The 19862-nt window shown below is 47.3% G+C and overlaps 1 protein-coding gene across 1 annotated transcript in view; it reads left to right on the top strand.

Moving 5' to 3' along the window:
- Positions 1–5503: 5503 nt before the first annotated feature.
- Positions 5504–19862, top strand: part of gcgra (glucagon receptor a) — a 50379-nt gene continuing 36020 nt past the window's right edge. Inside the window, exon 1 of the mRNA XM_036552982.1 lies at positions 5504–5749. The gene's annotated coding sequence lies outside the window, so the exon portion shown is untranslated. The remainder of the gene's footprint in view (positions 5750–19862) is intronic.

The raw sequence follows: 19862 nt of genomic DNA, 5'->3' as shown, positions 1-19862 counted from the left end.
TAACAGCTACTCACCTAATAATGTTCTGGGTGTGTTTACATAGTCGTTTTCATAATGAGCGAATACGAGCATTTACTTAGTAATCACTGTTATTGCCCTCTTTTGGTCATTTATATAAATACAAGGTGTGCTGTTCTCACAACATTGGTTGCATGGACAAGAGGAATCGTGATTAAATCTTTACTACTTTACTTATGCATCATTCTGATCAATCTTTTACTCTGTTTTCAGCTATCCCATCCTTGGGTCTTTGTATCCTCCGGCGTTCCGCTGAAGAAGTGGGATGAGAGACAAATATGAGTAGAAATAGTGTGCGAATTTACCTGACCTCTGCCCTGCGTCAAATTCCGTGATGCTTTACACAGCCAAGTGAAGATTACATTTTACATGCGGTGGATAAGGAGCTATGGAGTTCTGTGATCAAAGGGAAATAAAGGAAAACTCTTGCTTTCTTGCATGAAAGAGTAACTGAATATCAGCTGAGAATTTTTTAAGTTTTCGCCACCAGCTTGCACAACACACTTTCTTATTAAAACAACTCCGTATGCAGACTTGATAACTGCACAGACTACAGCTTTGTACTGTAGATGTGATGAAGGTCCTAAGCACTGGAAAGTTTACTATTTTATTAGGCCTTTCAAGCAGAAATTTTGGGCAAATTGCACAATCCTTGTATATAGTCAAACATTTTACTTTTTCCGTCCCTCGGTATTGATAAGGACTTGATTTGATTTCCTTGTTCTACAGAGCGCAGGTCTCACCCATCTCAGGTGAATCCACCTGTAGGATGCACTTAGATGTGGATACATTTTTTTCTCCAGTTTTCTGAATACACATTTTTCTCTGTTGAAAAGGGTGACGGATTCATAAAGCAACCATTGGTATTGAGATAAGTTCTCCTGTGTTGTTCATGTGTAAGCAAGGCGTGTGTAAGGTCATACAGCACAACAGCATACCCGTGTAGAGAAAAACGAAACGGCACGAAATACGGCTTGTTTGAGCGGCGGCAGCGTCGAATGTGGCTCAAGTGATACGATCAGCTCGCCGAGCCAAAGAGCAGCATCGTGACCCAGGGAGACTGAGCGTATACCCCTCTTTCTGTCTCTGGGAGGCGACGGTGCATTCACAGCAATGGCCACTGCACCAGGCCCGGTGCTATGGGGGTGCTTAGGGGTGCATTGCACCCCCGGGTGGACCTCAGTGCACCCCCAGGTGGACCTCAGTGCACCCCCAGTTGTCTCCTTATATCCCGATATCTTGATAGTATTTATGACTTTTTGTGCCCCCCTCTGTCTTTCCCCCTGGGGCCAGGGCTGCACTACGCTCGTGACATCGGCCTGTATCTCACGCTGCCAGCCCACTGTTTCCTGCACTTCCTCTTGTACAACACGGAGACAAAACGCACCGAAAACAAGAGGGGAGAAAAAGGACATCCGATGACCGCAGATACAAGGGAGTCAGCGCACGCAGCACGGTGTGAGTGGGTCTCAGTCCCGTGTACAGACTGAAACGCGGGAGTCAGCGCAGGCAGCACGGTGTGAGCGGGTCTCAGTCCCGTGTACAGACTGAAACGCGGGAGTCAGCGCAGGCAGCACGGTGTGAGCGGGTCTCAGTCCCGTGTACAGACTGAAACGCGGGCACCCCCACCGGCACAAGTTCCAATAACACACGCTGATTGTATTTGCTGCTCCAATCAGCTTATGATGCACGGAGCTTTACGCGCGATTTTGCGCGAATTAATGAATGTACATGCAGCGTGGGAATTTGCTCTTTGCTTATCACCCCCGCCCCGCCGGGTTTCCCGTGCGGCTGAGCAGCCGCTAATTGCATGAAATGCCCGTACATGTCAAGCTCATTCGCACCCCGCCACTGTAAACAGGGAGCAGCAGCCGGCGGAATTCCTAGTGCATACATGGCAACCTTACGGGGAAATGTACGGTTTGTTTACATCCGACGATCTGATGACCTAAAGTTCGATGGCATTAATAATACCCCACTCCCCCACCCCCCAACACACACACACACACACACACACACACACACACACACACCGTTACTGCCGCTGCTTCATTTTTACAAAGATAACCGCATCAGTGGTGCACAACACAATTAAAACTTAATGGGGGAACCTGGGGAGAAAGTGTTAGAGGAAGCAACGTTACAGGGAGGGAAGTTCCGTGTAATTTAAACTGGCAGCTGTTTCAACACCCCTGTGCTCTGCATCAACTGGCCTTTTCATGAATTAATTTCACTTTAGTCTGCTCATTCTGATGGGTGGTTCTGGTCATCGGTTACATTACCTCCCACGACGAAGGCCCATTGTTATCTCCATAGGCTAGACCTGCCATCCCTTTACAGAATGGCTTTGTTCATGTTTATAGTTTTAATGATGCGTATATGCGAACTCGTTGACAGAGAAGATCTAATTGGTTTTCTATTGCGGTAAACGTGGCCTGGATTCCAATAGCCAAGGGCACTATACATCTTAAAATGAAATATATTGCTGGAGAAACGTTTTTTATTATTATTATTATAAATTTTAGTCCCTGAAACCAATTAGTGAGTTATGAAGAAATGCAATCAAATTAAATGGCTCCCGGGGATCTCCCACAGTGCCCGTATATTATTTATATGTGCCTTGTGTATTGTTTTATTCTGATTTTTTGTGATTTGTACCTCGTGGACACAAAAAAAGGAGAAGAACACATCACATCGTTATTGCTAAATGAGTAATGCATCGTGCCTTACTGCATTACCCGGCCACACCGCGCGCGACCGCGCCTCTAAAGCGCAAAGATTGTCCTCTAAACTTACTGCCGAATCCTGGCACAGACCGAGGACCAGGGCCAGCCGCTCATGTGGTCACGGGTTTTTTTTTTTTTTTGTCAGGTACCCGTCAGATTCGCGGAAATGCAATCCGCACGGATGACCCCCGTCGGGGAGCGCTGACATTTCACCGCGTGCTGTTTGGTCTCGTAAATGAATCACAGAGGAGGAGGACACCAGGACTGGGGGGAACGAAAACAGTGCAAAAAAAGCAAGGTTTTTGCAATCGAACCTGCAAATCGGTGGTATTTAAAGAGTCACTCCTGCGCCTGCAAGGTACAAAGGAGAAGTGAGCATATGCCAGTATCAGTGAGCCGTATCATACGGCGAAAAACATTAGACATTATTAACCACAAGACCCGAATGACTGGCGCATACAGGTCGTCTGCATATCAACACAGCCAGTGAACCTCAGCTCAGGGCAAAGTTCAGAGGCCAGACAGTGGAGGCAAAAGATGTTTAAGCCTTTCCTTCAGGGGCAAGAAAACAAATTGAATACATTTTAACACTTTTTTTTATTAACTTGTCACATACATACTTCACCTCACAAAGCTGAGTCATTTGTCCTGCTTTTGTTTACTTTGGTTTGTGGAGCCTCTTTTGTTTAAAGATTAATTTGAAACCTCATGTTTCAGCAGAGCGGTATTTGGAGCTGGCACCCTTACGGCTGCAGGCATAACCGCCTGATGTGTGAGAGCGGAGCCCGTCTCTGAAGCGGCCCTGTAATAAGCAGCACACTGAGGAGAAGCTTCAGTGATGCTGCCCCGTGCGGTCACTGCTCTGCACTCTCACCTCCGTCTGTCCGTCAGCTGTCACTCCGGGCGAGGCTGATGCTCCGCTCTCCCGTGGTGGTCGGACTCTGGGAGGTGGCAGCAGGTCGCGGCTTGGTGTCATTCACTGCCGTCTGAGTTCAGGGCAGCAGGACATCAGTGATGAAACTGACGGTTTGTCAGCGATTGAGCTGATGGTCTGCTTGTGATGGAGCTCACAGTGTGTCTGTGATGGAGCTGATGGCCTGTCTGTGACGGAGCTGACAGTGTGTCTGTGATGGAGCTCACAGTGTGTCTGTGATGGAGCTGATCAGGCCTGTCTGTGACGGAGCTGACAGTGTGTCTGTGATGGAGCTCACATTGTGTCTGTGATGGGCCTGATGGCCTGTCTGTGACGGAGCTGACAGTGTGTCTGTGATGGAGCTGATGGCCTGTCTGTGACGGAGCTGACTGTGTCTGTGATGGAATTTACAGTGTGTCTGTGATGGGGCTGATGGCCTGTCTTTGTTTGTGACGTGTTCAGACGTGTTCAGTCTGTCTCTGAGCGCCAGGATCTGTCACCTGTGCTATGGTGCTTTGGCATATGTGTGTCATTCACTTCTGCTTGGTCATGTCACTCCTAGTTTTGCCTCAGGCACCTAGGCTATACTCTGTTATCTTGCATGAGGGGTTGCAGAGTGGGTTTGCGACTGAGTTAGTGCATTGGCTAACCGATGGATTAAGATGGTGATGCATAGTGGATTGATACCTCAGCTTTGGTCAGATGGAATCCGTGGCTACCGAGGATTTATTTACCTGTTTTACCTGTTGTTTGTGTCTCGGGGATTCCCTCTTCGTAGGGGAAGAGAAGAGCCCCTCAGAAGCCCCTCACACCCGTCTGGACCTTAATGGGAAACGCACGCGACATCCTCAAATTTGGAAATGAAACGAAAATGAAATTTTTTCCTCTTAAAAATTTTATCACAAGGGATTGAAAATGTAAATAAAGCAGTAAGTTAGAAGCAAGTTCATTTCATGTAATTTTATAGCGATCAGCAGTGCTACACAGAAGCCTCGCTGCCCGCGTGTTTATTTGCAGATCCCATTTCCGTTGTATTCGCTGTCACCGTCTCAGTGGCTATTACTTTGACGAGAGCAAAAACGCGGATTTAGATTATCTACTAAAATTGTCCTATTTTTGCTTAATTTTTTTCTATTACTCCTTTTTGAGACGCCGAATGCACCGCAAAGGTGGAGCACGACTCCAAAACGTCCAATATTATTATATTTGAGTTCAATAAAAAGTAAACAATGCTCCCTAGAACAATATGTAACGGGTCACGGAAGGACAATGGGACACAATTGAAGGCTTCCACCCTGTGCACAACATTTACGTCACGGACAGCAGAGTGACCGAAGCTAAATATCTTCTTGCGTTTGGCTTCCGGCCCACATTCCTCGTAGCCTTGACAAATTATATACAGGAAACGGCGTGCTTTGACCTGATAACTGATACTATAGTGCAACCAACTCACGAACCTCACATACTGATTTTCTATGCAAGTGTATCGTAACAAGTAATCCGTAATGGTTTAGCAGCGCGCACAACTGGCAGCGCCATCGGCAGCAAACAGCGGACATGTTGCGCAAAGTTTGCACCCTAATAATTAACTATCAACGATGGTCGCAGGTGCGTCCTTTGGTAATACGCGGTTACTAAGTTCTGCATCGTAGAGATGATTTCACATAAATTGACGAACGCTACAGCATTAATTTTCTGAATGGCAATGTGACTGTGCGTAATAAAAGCAGCCACGCTGCCGCGCTCCGGGGTTCCTGCTCGCTTCAGCTACAGTTTACCGAGCTGTCGAGTGACGTCACCCGGGAGCAACGAGACGTTTCTTAGCGCTGAGCAACATTCAGTTTGCTTCGGAACATAATTTACCGGCGGTCGGTTTTCTCTCAGTCTAAGGGAAATAACAATAACACCAACACTGTAATAATAATAGATAGTCTCACATATTACAGTGTCCCTGCTTTGTTATTTTTGTCACCAGTTGGATTATGAGCGAAGCCTAATAGTACGGATATTACCTGCCTTTATGCCGTTCATTAGAAGATGAACGCCTGTGGCGTGGGGATCGGAGACGAAAATACAGTCGGATGCCTTCGAGGTACTGTTTTTTTCAAATCATTTAAATAAAAAAAAAGTGTGTGTGTGTGTGGGTGTGGGTGTGAGTGTGCGCGCGCGTCTTCAAGATTTTTAGCTGGATGCACGCAATTTGGAAATAACTCTGAATCTAATTTACTGTCAAAACTTTTACGGCAGACTGCAACTTTTAAGGTTTAATCCAAGTTAGCAGTGACTGCCCTTTAGCAGCTCTTGTGGAAAAAAATCCGCGTTGCTCTCATTGATATAAACTTCAGTTCCATGCCCGCGAGGTCAAACTCTCATATGAGTCCCACAGACGTGCTTGTGCGCTTATATTTATATATCACTTGTAGGCTTTCTGGTACGATCATGTATGCTTTACCTAAGATGCAAAGTTTAATGGTAAACCAATGTTCGTATAAATTATTAGATGAATTTAATTCGAAAATTCTCAGTCTAGTGATGGCGATTTACTCTCGCACGGGTTACCTACTCCTCGTTTATTCTTAATCCTGGTTTATTGCGTAAACTCTGCACTGTGCTCGTATTTGACTAACAGATGCTATCTTCTCTTTTTCTTTTCTGCAAGGAACATTCACGTGTTACTCGTTTACGCTTCGTCAAGCATGAACAGGCGCTATTTATGTTGAGCATTAATATAAACAGCAACACTTTTTCATTTGAGGAACAGTGGAAGAGAAACCATGTTGAAGGCACACTGATGGAAACATGGGTGCTATTTCAAAAAGCATGTTCGATTAGTTCAGCAGTTTGGAATTTATACTGCAAGTCAGACACTAGTCCTGCGCGTGTTTCACTGACGGGGATTACGCTCGCAATTTATGGGTAGCGGTGAACGCGGACGCGCGGGGAGGCGATCTGCGGTTGCGATTCTACAGCTGGGAAATGAGTGACATATTTTAAACGAGCGCGATAGTTCCCATTTCAAGTCGCCCCTCGGGTAAAGGCGTATGTAGGCTAGTTAAACGTTATCTGAGGACCAGCTGAAATATTACAGATTCCGAATGTAGGTATGACTGATATAACCGACATTAGTTGTCCTCATACCCTCATACTCTGAAAGGTGTAAATGAGCATGTAATCATGTCACAAAATAAGCAAAAAAAGCATCTTTTCTCGTACGCAAATGGATTACCGGGCTTAGATGTGCTGATTGATGGGGTCCTCTAATAATGAGGATAGAGGTGAAAATTCAGGGCACAAAAATGGGTTTTTATTTCTTTGAAGAGGGAATTGAGGTGCCCAGGACCTAGTTATGAAGGGAAATGTACATAAGAGAATGAAAGCTGCTAATTAATACGAATGAATATTTAATATAAATCTGTAAATGTACATCCGATCAAAAACACTTGTCATATTAACTATCATCTTCTCTGTCTGTCTCACGCTCTCTCTATATATGTATGTTGATAATCACTTAATGAATACACTTGGACATTGAGCATTTCATTACATGTTGTTTTATAATGCATATAATATGCATATAATTAAAAAAAAAACTATTTGTAGTTTCTGTCAATGGGCATTCCGATGGGCGAGAGGTGTGTAATTTTGGAGAATCAAACAATGCTGGAAAGTATGGGCTGTTAAATTATTCCGTTTCCCTTGGTCTGCTCTTACTTGAGAGGCAGGTGTGGTATCTTCTTTAGGACATGCACTACAATAAATGCAAAAATACTGTGAAAAGTAGCCCAGTTTTAGTAATTCATTGTTGACAAGTGGAAAAATAAGTCTGGTTAGTGTTAAATTAAAAATGCGTATTTTAGATGTTTAGATGTCGACGACGAAGAAATGCTTTGGGTAAATTAGAGAGAAGTTAGAATAAGATCGTTATGCGAGGTTTTTCTTTTTGGAAGTTCATTTCTGAGACAGGACATGCACTAATGGACAGCCACTAATATAACTCGGATTGGACTGCGATCTATTTCTGCAAAACGTTGTCATACATTATGATTGATCACAGACTTAGGTGAACGTCACGCAGTCCGTGCCTAATTGTCACTTAAAGAAGTTCTGACACAGCTTGTCAAGTCAGACTAGAGCGCCAGGGAGCGGCGATATGAAGCTCTTACGTAGACTATAAACTTAGAGTACTGTTTGTGGTTCAACTTTACGGTGCTTGGAGCGAGAGACTGCGCGACGGAAACTCCAGATGTATGCTCTGAGATCAGCAGTAGCGTAGCTGCTCTCACCATATAGACATGGGGTGGAAAAAACACCTCGTCTGGAGACTCGCACTTCCTCCACCCACAGAAAAGCAAAGTGGTCACGTCGCTTGCGCTGTGTCGGTCGCTGTAATGTCATTTCGCATTTTTGCGCTGTGCAGAAACGAGTGCACCGGACGCCGCTTTTTTTTTGGAGAGTTAATGTAAACCGCGACATTCTCGAATTTGAAGAAAAGTGGAAGAGAAACCGCATTGACAGCACGCTGACAAAACGTGGATGCTGTTTCTTAAACAATTTTCAGTAGTTCGGAATTTAGGCTGAAAGTCAGTGCGCTGACAGCATGTGCACACGAGTCACGAGCTAAACTGGAAACCACTTAAGCATAATAATAATAATAATAATAATAATATGGTTACTGCTTGCTTTGTTGTTATTATTATTATTGAGAATAGTCGCAAATCATAATAAAACTAATCAACAACAGGTTTTTTATAGGCCTAGCTACAGTAGCGTCAGTGTGGAAGGCCTTGGTGGAGGGCCAGCAATTTGCCGAAGCGTTGGTAGTTGCAATGAGCCCCACAGTCCCGTACTCCATTTGCTTTATTAAGCTCCACGCATTTATCGGGGTCTGAACATCAGTGGCTGTGTGCAGCCGTGTTACTAACTGTACACGATCAAAACGAGCACACAGCGCGCGCAGGAACCTGCAGTATCTCATATCACGCCACGGAGCTGCCATTTAACACCACTTTACATCCGTTTAGCCTAATGATGTCACTGTAATGCGCGACAGCTGTTGCGATTAGATCGGAGATGTATGCATCAGAACTGCACATCTGTTTTAACTAACTGGATCTTGCACTTTCTGTGCATGGATTACTCGTGACAAAATGAATATCATAATCATCATGGAATTCCTTTATAATTACCTTATCGCAGATTTACCTATTCGAACCATATTAGACTGTAAAATAAACTATATTACATTTTTAAAACATACTGTGCGACTGATGACCATTTCCACACGGCTGTTCAACTTATTATACATCACACATATAAAATATAATGAGGCGGAATGAATCCTTAAATGAATGTTCTAAATAAACCATGTCTGCATTCATGTTGATAAACCAAACAACAAAAATATTATTGTTACGTATTAATAAATTAATTGAGCTCTGCTGCATATTTATACATCTCTACAGCAGTCATTAATGGAATACTTGATAATGCATCGAGATAAAGAACTACGTGACATGGGGAGATGAAACTCGACACTGTCATGACTTGGCTGTAATTCGACTTTATCGCTGCATCTGGCGCACAGGGCGCGGGACGCCGGTGTCGCTCTCAGTTCCCGGTGTCTGTGTGCGCTTGATGATGCTGGTTCAGGCGGGAATGCCCTGTCGAGCGAGAAATTCGCTTGTAATCTGAGAGTTCAGATCTAGCACAGCGGATGAATAGCCTTTTATATTTTTCAAAAGACGAATGCGGCACTGAGTATGTAGGAAACAGCGCTCCCACCTTCCCAAAAGAGCTACAAAAACACTCACATTGTTAGGACGTGTACGTTGTTTTGACAAGGCTAGTCGTAATTAATGCGCCGTTGCCCTAAATGCCCCTATTCTTCAGCGCTGTAATTGTATAACTTGTCCCAACGAGTGGCTCCAGAGTGTGATGAGACATAGCTAATCGTGATTTTAATTGGATCTGATGTCGCCAGCAGGTGGACCACGGCCCTCCAGTCGTGGCGTGTACGCCCTGCCCGTGGAGAGCCGTGAACGGCGGCCGCGCTCTGGCGACGGCTTGATGGAATGAATGAGTTTCCAACGGAACGCCGATGCGCGCCCCCTCAAAACCGATCTGCGCGAGATCTCCGCCAAAGACACAGAGCCAGCGGAGCCCTTACCCTCTTGTAAAGGGATGTGTCGTGACTTGTCATGACAGTCCACATTTAAAACGCTTTTTTAAACAAAAAAAAAAAACGAACACTGTCGGCTGAACGTCTCGCCCCCAGAGGGACCGGCGGTAAGCCGAATTGTCGGGGCTGCTGGTGCGCCGGCACCGCCGTCCCCCTCCTCACTTTCGCTGGTCTGCTGCGCAGATGCCCCCTGGTTTAGGACACGTTCAGTGTCGGTGCTGCGGCAGAGTGAAAGGCTGAGGCGAAGCCGGTCTCCCAAACACGATGGAGGGTGTGGCTGCGGTCCGCCGCTTCGCTGTCAGCACGCTGGCGCATGTAGACAGCGGTATGGACACGGGTACAATGATGCAAAACAAAACACCGACAGGCAGAGCGATCGCGGACCTGCGCCCACGAATACGACACGATAAGAAAGATTTTCCACAGTGTGCTGGAGAGACAGTGTGACCTCAGCTTAATGTTAAAATGATAAATGCAAAGCAAGAAGGTATGACGACTGAAGCAAACACAAGGCCTATTAAGCCTGTCACTTTCTTGTAAAAGGTGGTCAAACAGTACACCAGTAGACAGAGTCATTGGCACCTCATTGAATAACGTACAGGATGCTCTATGGAATGCAGGAATGTTCATTTTTACAGTGAGAAAATCAGCCAATGAAAGAAGCGGCTTTAAGCTGGCGTCGGGGTGGAGGAGGGGACCCGAGGAATGATATTCCACAGGCCCCCACAGGGCAGTAGCAAACCCTGGATGCAGTGGCAATCCCTGACCTCTGACCTCTGACCCCAGACTCAAAACACACAAGCCTCTGTTAGGGAGCTCTGCTCCCACTGTGGCGGTATGCTGCCGAGCCGCTGAGCAGGTGTCGGCCTGACTCCCACCGGGATCCAGCCGAATTAGCCAATCAGTCAGCCAAATCGTACTCAGGGCACCTGCCAGAGCAGGTGTCTGTTAGCCATGGGGGGGGGGGGGGTGCAGGCAGGCGAGGTGTTGCTGGGGGTGTTGGTTTGGTTATGGCCTGTAGGCCCCTGAGAGCCAGGCGCACAGGGCTGGCTGGGATGTCTGTGCCTGGGAGACTGGACTAGGGTCAGTTCGATGAGACTAACCAGACGCTCTGGGAATGTGGAGATTTATCTGCACGGTTCATGTAGAGGGGTGAGCAATGTCTCTTAATTAGCTTTCTACTAACCCTGCCTCCTCTCCCCCGTCTCTCATTCCCCCCTTTTACTCTCCTCTCTCTCTCTCTCACACAGAGTCCCCTCTCTTCCTCTCTTTTCCCCCATCTCCCTGATTCCCTGCCTTGCCCGTTACCCTCAGTCTCGCTTCCCCTGTCTCTCTTGAGCTCAGTTTCAGTTTCAGCTTGCTTTATTGCTGTGTCAACTGCGTGTTTGTGTTGGCAAAGCGTCTGCATTTCCAACCAAAAGGGCAAAAGTACGGCAGGAGCACATTAACTTGCAGTAAAATCATTTACAATTATGAGAAGGATTGAAGGGAATATAAATCAGTGAAAAATGAGCACTCTCTCTCTTTCTCTCCCCCTCTTTCTTGTTCTCCATTTCTTTTTGTCTTTCTGCTTTTCTCTCTCCCTCCTCATCCTCTGCCTTTCCCCCCCGCTCTCTCGCTGTTTGCCGTGCAGTATTTTACTCACTCTGAGCGGTGCTGTGCAGGGAAGCAGCAGCTGTGTTTAATCTGTGAGCCTCGGAGAGAAGCGCTCTGACACTCTGATCTGAAGAAACAGGGCTTACTCACTCTCTTCCTATCTGCCAGAGGTCTGGATCCCACACATCCCTCTGAAGAGACGGGTCATGCCGATTTCACTGGAAACCTCTCCTTCCTCTTCCCTGTCTCCTTGATCTCCTTTCACTTCTTCTCTGATTCTCCCCAAGCTCTCTCTGTCCTACACATGCAGGTAGAATCTTACAAAAACTCAGCGACTCCTTCTCTCTGTGTCTGAGGTGTGTGTGTGTATTTGTGCTTGTGTGTGACTTGCATATAATGGGTGAAAGGCTAAACCTCAATCCCCAGCTGACTGTAGTGCTAGTGATTCAGCATACACACCCTCCCTGTATCAAGGACAAAACACACATATGTATGTGTGTATGTATGCGTGTGCACTCCTATTGCATTCCTATGCATCCGTGAATATGCACACACAAACACACACACACACACACACAAACACACACATGCTCAGTAAAACAGGAAGAAATGAGTACTACTGAGACACAGAGAAGATAGAAGTTAGTGTAATGAGATTGTGAGGACCGTGTGGGGTTACTGTAGTGAGATTGTGGGGTCAGTGTCCTGAGATTGTGAGGACATAGTGGGGTTAGTGTAGTGAGATTGTGGGGTTAGTGCACTGAGACTGTGGGCTAGTGCACTGAGATTGTGGGGATACTGGGGGTCAGTGTCCTGAGATTGTGAGGACAGTGTAGGGTCAGTGCACTGAGACATTGTATCTGTAACATAACGTGTTCACATTGATGTGATTGTCCCACAGAAAGCCATGCAGAGAGCTCTGTGTACCCTGAGGCTTCAAACAGCAGCAGTTCCAGCATCTTGTTTTTGGTAAGGGAAATGTCAAACCCACCCACATCTCTTCTGAGGTTAGCAGAAGTTTATTGGGCGGCGTTTTGCTGAAGGGCCAGATCTGTCAATCACAGGGTTTGAGGCAGGAACGTTCCGTGAGCGCACAGGGCGGAAAGCATCATAATGCCACTCTGCTGTTGATTGGTTCTATGGCATCATACTGTCAAACTCCCTTTCAAAAATATGCGTTTAATGGGCTGACATTTTCCAGTGCAGCACTGAGAATGACGCAAAGCACCCACTCCGATATCGGACCCACATCAGTAATTCAAGCGCAATACCACATGTACGATATCTGTCGCGGTGCAAGGGTGTCGCCCCTAGCCCTGCTTATCTGTGCGCCTGTGCACCATTGCACTTCCTCTCCACATCCTGAGCTCAGCACAGTTTCCCTTGTCAATGACTGTGGAGAAGTCTGCCCGTGTGCAGTCTCTGAACAAACAGGCAATATTTTAATCATGCTGCAGGCCGTCCAGGGCTCGCAACCTGAATGCTCCTTGTGCAGCCCGGAGCGGGGTGCTCAGCCGTAAATATCCGTCCGCAGAAAAGGGTGATATGCAAAAATGTGCGGAATGTTAGTCACCCGGGAAACGGGCGCCTGTTGGGGTGAGGAAATAAATAACGTGGGCGATCTCAGGCCCGTCATGCCCCCGCGAGCCTGGCGCAGCCTGAACCTGCTCCCCGGGTGTCGCAACCCAGGGAAAAAAAAAAACACCAGCAGCTTTTGTCTCTTCTCCTGTCATGTTAAAAACAAAACCTGGCAAGTGAGCGGAGTTCCAGTGAGTTCAGATTCCTCCAACATCAGTGGCACTTCCTGGTTGCAGCTCCTGTCCTTCCTGTTTATATTGACCTGTCACAGGCTTCTCTGTAAGGCTTCATGGTAGTGTTGCACTGTTCACGAACAAAAAAATCTTTTTGAATGAATTCCGCCCCCTTCCCCCTATTTTTTAAGTTGCAGAAAGCGCTCAAGTGACATCACTGAAAAATAAACAGATACACGTAAAAAATATGATTTAACAATTCACACATAATGTCAAAGATATTAAGCATCAACAAATTATTTATTGCATTTTTTGATACTGGGAAGGGTTACTGAACGAGTCAGTGACTCAGTGAACAGAGTGATTCAGTTCAGTAAAATAGTGCCCATCACAAGAGGAGAGGACAGTGAATGATGGTGTGATGCCTAGGTTGCTGGCTGTTAGGTTATTGGCTGACTGTTTCCTGGGCTCAATCAAATCAACATCAACGGCAACATCCCCAAGCCATTTTTTAAAGGAGAATGTCACAGCGCTGTTTTAGACAGCGAAGGGTTTCCGAAATTTTGAATGGAGCTTTCCCGTAGATGACTTGGCAGTTGAGTTTGACTCTGTAAGCGTGTGATGAGTAAGTGTAGTCAGCATGATTTCTGCCCCCGCTGCATTTGTGAGCGTGTCAGTGGAGAGGTACAAGACCAGGGCACCACACCACGATTAACACCACTGCAGCCCTCTGGGGAAATACTTTTTAAAGCTCAGAAAATATGAGGCAAAATTTCCCAAGCCATTCAGTATGTCGCTGTTAAACAATGCTTGATGTATTATTATTACACTTAGAAATAAGCAGAATGTGCTTTGTAAAGCACTCTGGGACAATGTCATTAAGGAAGGAGCTGTGTTTCAGACAAAATAACTGGTTTAGTATGGGGCACGCTTTGACCTGTGTCTGGAAATCTTTGCACCCCTGTGTCCCCCCCGTTCCACACCCCTGTGCCCTGTGGAGGCTGTCCCACAGCAGGGCTCTCTGAGCGGTGTTATCGTGGAGCTGTGCGGTGCCATAGGCAGCAGGCAGGACCAGAGCTGCCCCTGTTCTCCCACAGAAAATCGTGCTGATGATATCTCCCCCCTGGGAGACAGCTTATCAGCAGTGTAGGACGTGCATGCCCTAAAAGGGTGTAGATTTGGGAAAATATTGATATGCCACTGTATCTCTGTCTGACAGTCTCACAGTGGGCCTGTTTGCGAGAGAGAGAGAGAGAGAGAGAGAGAGAGTGTGTGTGTGTGTGTGTGTGTGTGTGTGTGTGTGTGTGTGTGTGTGTGTGTGTGTGTGTGTGTGTGTGTGTGTGTGTGTGTGTGAGTGTGTATGAGCGTGGGTGGTTTTGTGTGTGTGTGTGTGTGTGTGGTGATGAGGGTGGGGGTTGTTGGGGGGTTAAATGCGTGTGATTACACGTCTCTGGGGGCAGGCCTGTGGAGGTGTTCTGACATGGCAGAGAGACGGCACAGAAATCACACCAATCTCAGCGATTACAGCCGAAAGAATGAGGTGGGTGTGCTGAAAATGGGGGTGCAGTGAATACAGGGGACACCACTGCCTACAGTGGGCTGTATGTATCCTGAGTATCCTACTGCTGTGTTATTCTAATTCTGCACTGTTGTCTAAAGCCGGTGAAAAAGGCCTGTCAGTGTCGACGGCCTGTCCTGGTGGGGGAGGGTGAGGAGGGGTGACTCTGTGTTGTGTTTGTGGGTGCTGTGGGTCTCCCGGGTGACAGTGGGGGGGGGGGGGGGGGGGGGGCGTTGGGTGATTGCTGTGTCCTGGGGGGACCCTGTGCCAGGCGGCCCACGCTGCCTCAGGGTCACTCCGGGTCTCGGACTCGCAGTGCGCCCCGCAGAGGCTAAGAATAGTGCTGTGCATGAATAGAGCGGCTCCACGTTCCTGCTCGGGAGATGCTGCAGGGGTGATATGCTTGCAGCGCCGACCCTGCCGCCACCCCCCCACCCCCCCGGGCCCCAGGTGCTCGTCTCATCCTCTCGGCCCCTTATCAGTGTGACTTACCCCTGCCATCACCAAGGTGATTTACGGCCACTCCCGCCATGATGAATTACAGCTTTCTCCTTTCAACATTCTTTCTTTCTTTCTTTTCTTTTTTTATAGCAGTTATCGTGGTGTAGTGTTACAGTGTTGCCGTGAAGAATGTCTCTTTTATTTTAGACGTTACAGTCCTGTGTCAAGACTTTGTGATGTCTACTGACTCCAGGGGGCACCAGCACGGTCCTCGATGAGGTGTAAAGGTAGCAGAAAGCTCTGCAACAGCAGGGATGCCTCTGGCAGGGGAGAGTGAGGCTGCACTGCGCAATGAAGGAGGCAGTGTGGAGGCGGGCACTCGTCTGTGTGGAGGCGGGGACTCGTCTGTGTGGAGGCGGGGACTCGTCTGTGTGGAGGCGGGGACTCGTCGGTGTGGAGGCGGGGACTCGTCTGTGTGGAGGCGGGGACTCGTCTGTGTGGAGGCGGGGGCTCGTCTGTGTGGAGGCGGGGACTCGTCAGTGTGGAGGCGGGGACTCGTCTGTCCCCAGACAGTAGCAGGCTTGGAGCCGCTGGCAGGACACCATTGTTTTACACACAAGTCTGGTTCTTCACCATTACAAACTGTATACTGTGAACAGGAAACTGGTGAAAGTGGAAGTTACGGATGTGTTACGGATGGGTCTGAATGTTCAATAACTCAAATAACGTGCGCTGAAATCACTAATTACTAATTGATGAGGTCATTATATACTTTTCCTTACCAATATTCACAAAGGACGGCCTCAGGGAGTTTAATAAAATACCAGATACTTTATTGATATTATTCATTTTTTTCTCCTGGATGAGTGAGTCCCTTCACAGCGTTAAAATCGCTGGGAGTTTCATGCAGACCTTGGGCATCAGATTAGATCTCATTGTGGCGTTTCTGTTTCTAAACATACACTGCTGAAGGGGGTGGAACTGGCACAAGAAATGACTATGAACTTTATGAACTCTGGGAAAAGGTGAGGCGTGTGTGTGTGTGTGAGTGTGTGTGTGTGTGTGTGTGTGTGTGAGTGCGTGTGTGTGTGTGTGTGTGCGTGTGTGTGTGCGTGTGTGTGAGTGTGTATGTGTGAGTGTGTGTGTGTGTGTGGTAGGCAGTGTTTGTGTGTGGGGAAGTGTTTATTCAATGCTAATGGAATCAGTATTGATTTCCCTTCTCTGCCAGCCTCAGTTTTATAGCCTGTTATCTCCCTTTCCTGATGTGCGCTCTGTTTAAAGGGATTAGCAGTGAGCTTATTAAATATCCCCCACACGCACAGGGCATGAGGCATCCCCTTTAACTGACACCTCCCCAAGCACTGCATGTCACCCACCTGTGAAAAACACATCACCTGTGTCTCTCTCTCAGGGACTCTGCTGGGTGTTAAGGCCATTAAAGCTACCCTCTCCGCTCTGTGCTGGCAAAGAGGAAGGTGTTTCCTCCACTGAACAGCGCTCTCAGAACTCATAACTACATTTAGAAAGATTGGGTTGACCTGAGGTTTTTGGAGTTCAGCCGTCAGTAAGGGTGCAGGAAGCAAGGTTTCCAGATTTGGTATTGCCCCTGCCGCCCATGAAGAAAGCATCTGTGTCTGCTTTCCAGTTTCATTGGCGGTAGACACTGTCCATCAGCCTGGAAATGATGATCTGCGTTCAGCATCTTAGCGGAAATCAGACAGGCGTGCCGCATGGCTGTATTCTCGGACCTTGTCTGAGCCTGAAGAGAAATGAAAAGGCTTCACTTCCTTTCCCATTGCAGTTTAAAACAAAACAAAAAAAATCCAGAGCGAACGAGCACCTGACAGCAGATATGAAGAGCTCCCCAGTGGTGTTTAAAAGATCCTGGAGCTGAGCTGGCCGTCCCTTTTGAGGGAGAGGCGCGCCAGTTTTTTTTCTGCTTAACTGAGTGAACTGCTTTGTCCGTCTGCACCCCAGAATGTGTGAGCCTAAAAAAACTGACACGGAGTGACAATCTCATGTGGCTTCACCAGACAGAGGGCAATTTGTGACTGCCCCCGGGTGGAAAAGGCAGCAGCGATTTGCCTCTGAACACAGCTGGACAAAACAAATCACACAGTCTAGCAAAAACAAGAATGTTCATGTGTGTGAGAAAGGCGAATAAAGTTCTGCAGTCGCTTTTTGGGGTGGGGGGGTGGGGGGGGGGGATTGCACCCATCATTTGCAGTTGGACCCAGAGAGTGATCCTCTGAGTGGCCAGGAGAGCGTGCAGTCAGTCCAACCCTGCTGCGAGGCTCTGTGACAGCCCTCTCTTCCTCCCTGCGATGAACTTGCCCTGGGGGGTTGGAGCAGCTGTCTTCATCACTGTGCACTGTGTGTCAAACACACTTCATTTGCCCCGGGAAGGAAAAACCCAGGGAAGGTCTCTGCTGTCAGAGACGCTCACAGCTTCGTCCGTTTGAACGAAAGTGTGCTCTACATGGTGACGCTAACGAGTGCTGGCGGGGTGTTTTGGGAGGGGGGGGGTCCTGTGAACAGTTCCACGTCTGTTTCTGGGCTTGCTCACACAGCTTTGTGGCTTGTGTGACTGACTGGACTACAACATCCGTGAACCTCTTGTGTTGCCTCGCAAACAAACTCCTGAAAGAACAGAGCAGAACACTGCATCCGGGATAGAACCGATCCGAAATTGCCTGGCCGCGATGTCACCTTCAGGGAAGCTTCTCGTAAAAAGGCAAGCTCAAGATTAATTTTTTGAAAAAGAGAACATGAAATGCTCGTGAACCATATTCTTCATGATCTCACACCACATCACACATTTACAGAGCACTGTGTCATACATTTACAAAGAAGTACTTCACCCATTTACCAAACGCCACGTATATGTCATTCGATGTGATCCCAGTGCCCCATCAGGAAACAAAATGTTGGACAATATATATCAGGCTGCAAGCTGTGTCCATAACATGCATTATAGAGCAGTTATTTCCGATCCATTCTTCCTACTGGTCAGTTTGTGTTCCAGCCGTGACGATATTCCCTGACATATCGTGGGGAAATGGAATGTTTGTACATTGTTTTAATAATGTTGTGCATTCGTTAGCATTCATTTACATGCCTTCTCTACTGCACCCATCACTGCATCTGCAGCACAATAAAGGCCATAAAGCAGAGAGAAGAGGGCTTGCAGTGTAGTCACCTGAGTGCAGATCACAGCGGAGTAGCATTAGCAATGGATGTGGACAAAACAAAGTGTACCCTCCGGGGCACCTCTGAAAAACAGACTGACTGGTTTTCAGGACATGGGCTCTTATCTCTTTAGTTGTACTGTGAATGGGAATGCACAAATTAATGGCTAACAAGGAGAAGCAAGGCCTTCTTGTAGTTAGACAGCAGCTGGGCTCTTGATAACATATGTTAAATAAACGATAAAAGTAACATTAATGTCAAATAAAAAAGATTTCTCAAATGCCAGCTTGTTAACTCTGGCAGGAACAGTGCTACAGCAAGACTTAGCCTGCCAGGTAACTACATTCACTGGCTAAATGATGGTTCATGTAATCAGTACAGCTCATTGTTCACTTTGGTCTCTTTTGGTAACTACCCTTAAGTTACTGGTGCAGGTCCGTCTGCTAGAAGTGATATGGCATGAGAACCCGCGGTACAGCATGACAGTTGCCATGGTGAGGGCATCCCCTGTCCACGCAGATATTCATGATGTACCACGGATTCTTCTGCCACGTCGATTTAGCAAACAACACACACCCAGCAGGAGTGTGTCTGAATGCTTTCCTTCCACATTAGTGGACGTTCAGAATCTTTTTCAGTGCGCAGTGGATTTAGTTGCAGGCTTTAACGAGGCCTGGCTGTGAACCGTTGCTCTGTGATTCAGTAACGTGTTTCCCGCTAAGACAGCCGCACGCATATCGCAGCTCATTCAGATTTGGGCTGAAATCATACCGAGCGCAGTGAAAATGTGCCAGACAGACATCATCCACAGCCGAGCGTCAGCCCGTGTCCCTGCTTCCTCAGGGCTTAATCAGTGCTGGAAGGCGCTAACCACGCTGTGAAATGCCTCCTCGTGTTGTGTTGTGTTGAGTGGGCTGAGGTCGTCTGAATGACTTCAGCAGAATGAAGGCCATGCTGGTGCTCTCGCAGCTGGTTAGAACCTTAAACATACAAAATTATTATGCTTCCTGTCGCATCCTGCCCCCAGCCCTCACAACATCTGGCTCTGTGTGCGTGTGTGTGTGTGTGTCTGTGTGTACAAATGTACTTGTGTGCAGATGTGCATGTATGTGTGTATGTGTGTGTGTGTACATACGTATGTGTGTGCAAATGTGTGTGCGTGCGTGCGTGCGTGTGTGTGCGTGACTGATGGGCTTAGGTTACCTGAGTGCAGCCAAGAATAACTCAAGCCAAAAAGACTCAGCAGCATGAAGGAGTAAATGCATCTTCAGCTTCAATTTTTCAAGACTCATTTTGCTGCTATCATTTGCTGACTTGCAGGTTATCAGAATATTTTCCTGCCATTTGAAAACTTTCTTGCAACTCCAAAGACTCAACCATCCAAGCCTCTTTCAGCTGGATGGATGGCACTCACAGTGTGACCCAGTGCTGAGTGATTTTTTTTCCTCTGCAGCACTGCAGTTTTTTTTAAAGGAGGGTTTGGCTGAAAACA

The sequence above is a fragment of the Megalops cyprinoides genome, chromosome 19, assembly GCF_013368585.1.
Source record: "Megalops cyprinoides isolate fMegCyp1 chromosome 19, fMegCyp1.pri, whole genome shotgun sequence".
Taxonomy (NCBI): Eukaryota; Metazoa; Chordata; class Actinopteri; order Elopiformes; family Megalopidae; genus Megalops; species Megalops cyprinoides.
The sequence above is the reverse complement of the archived record's forward strand: the minus strand, read 5'-3'. Positions and strand labels throughout refer to the sequence as shown.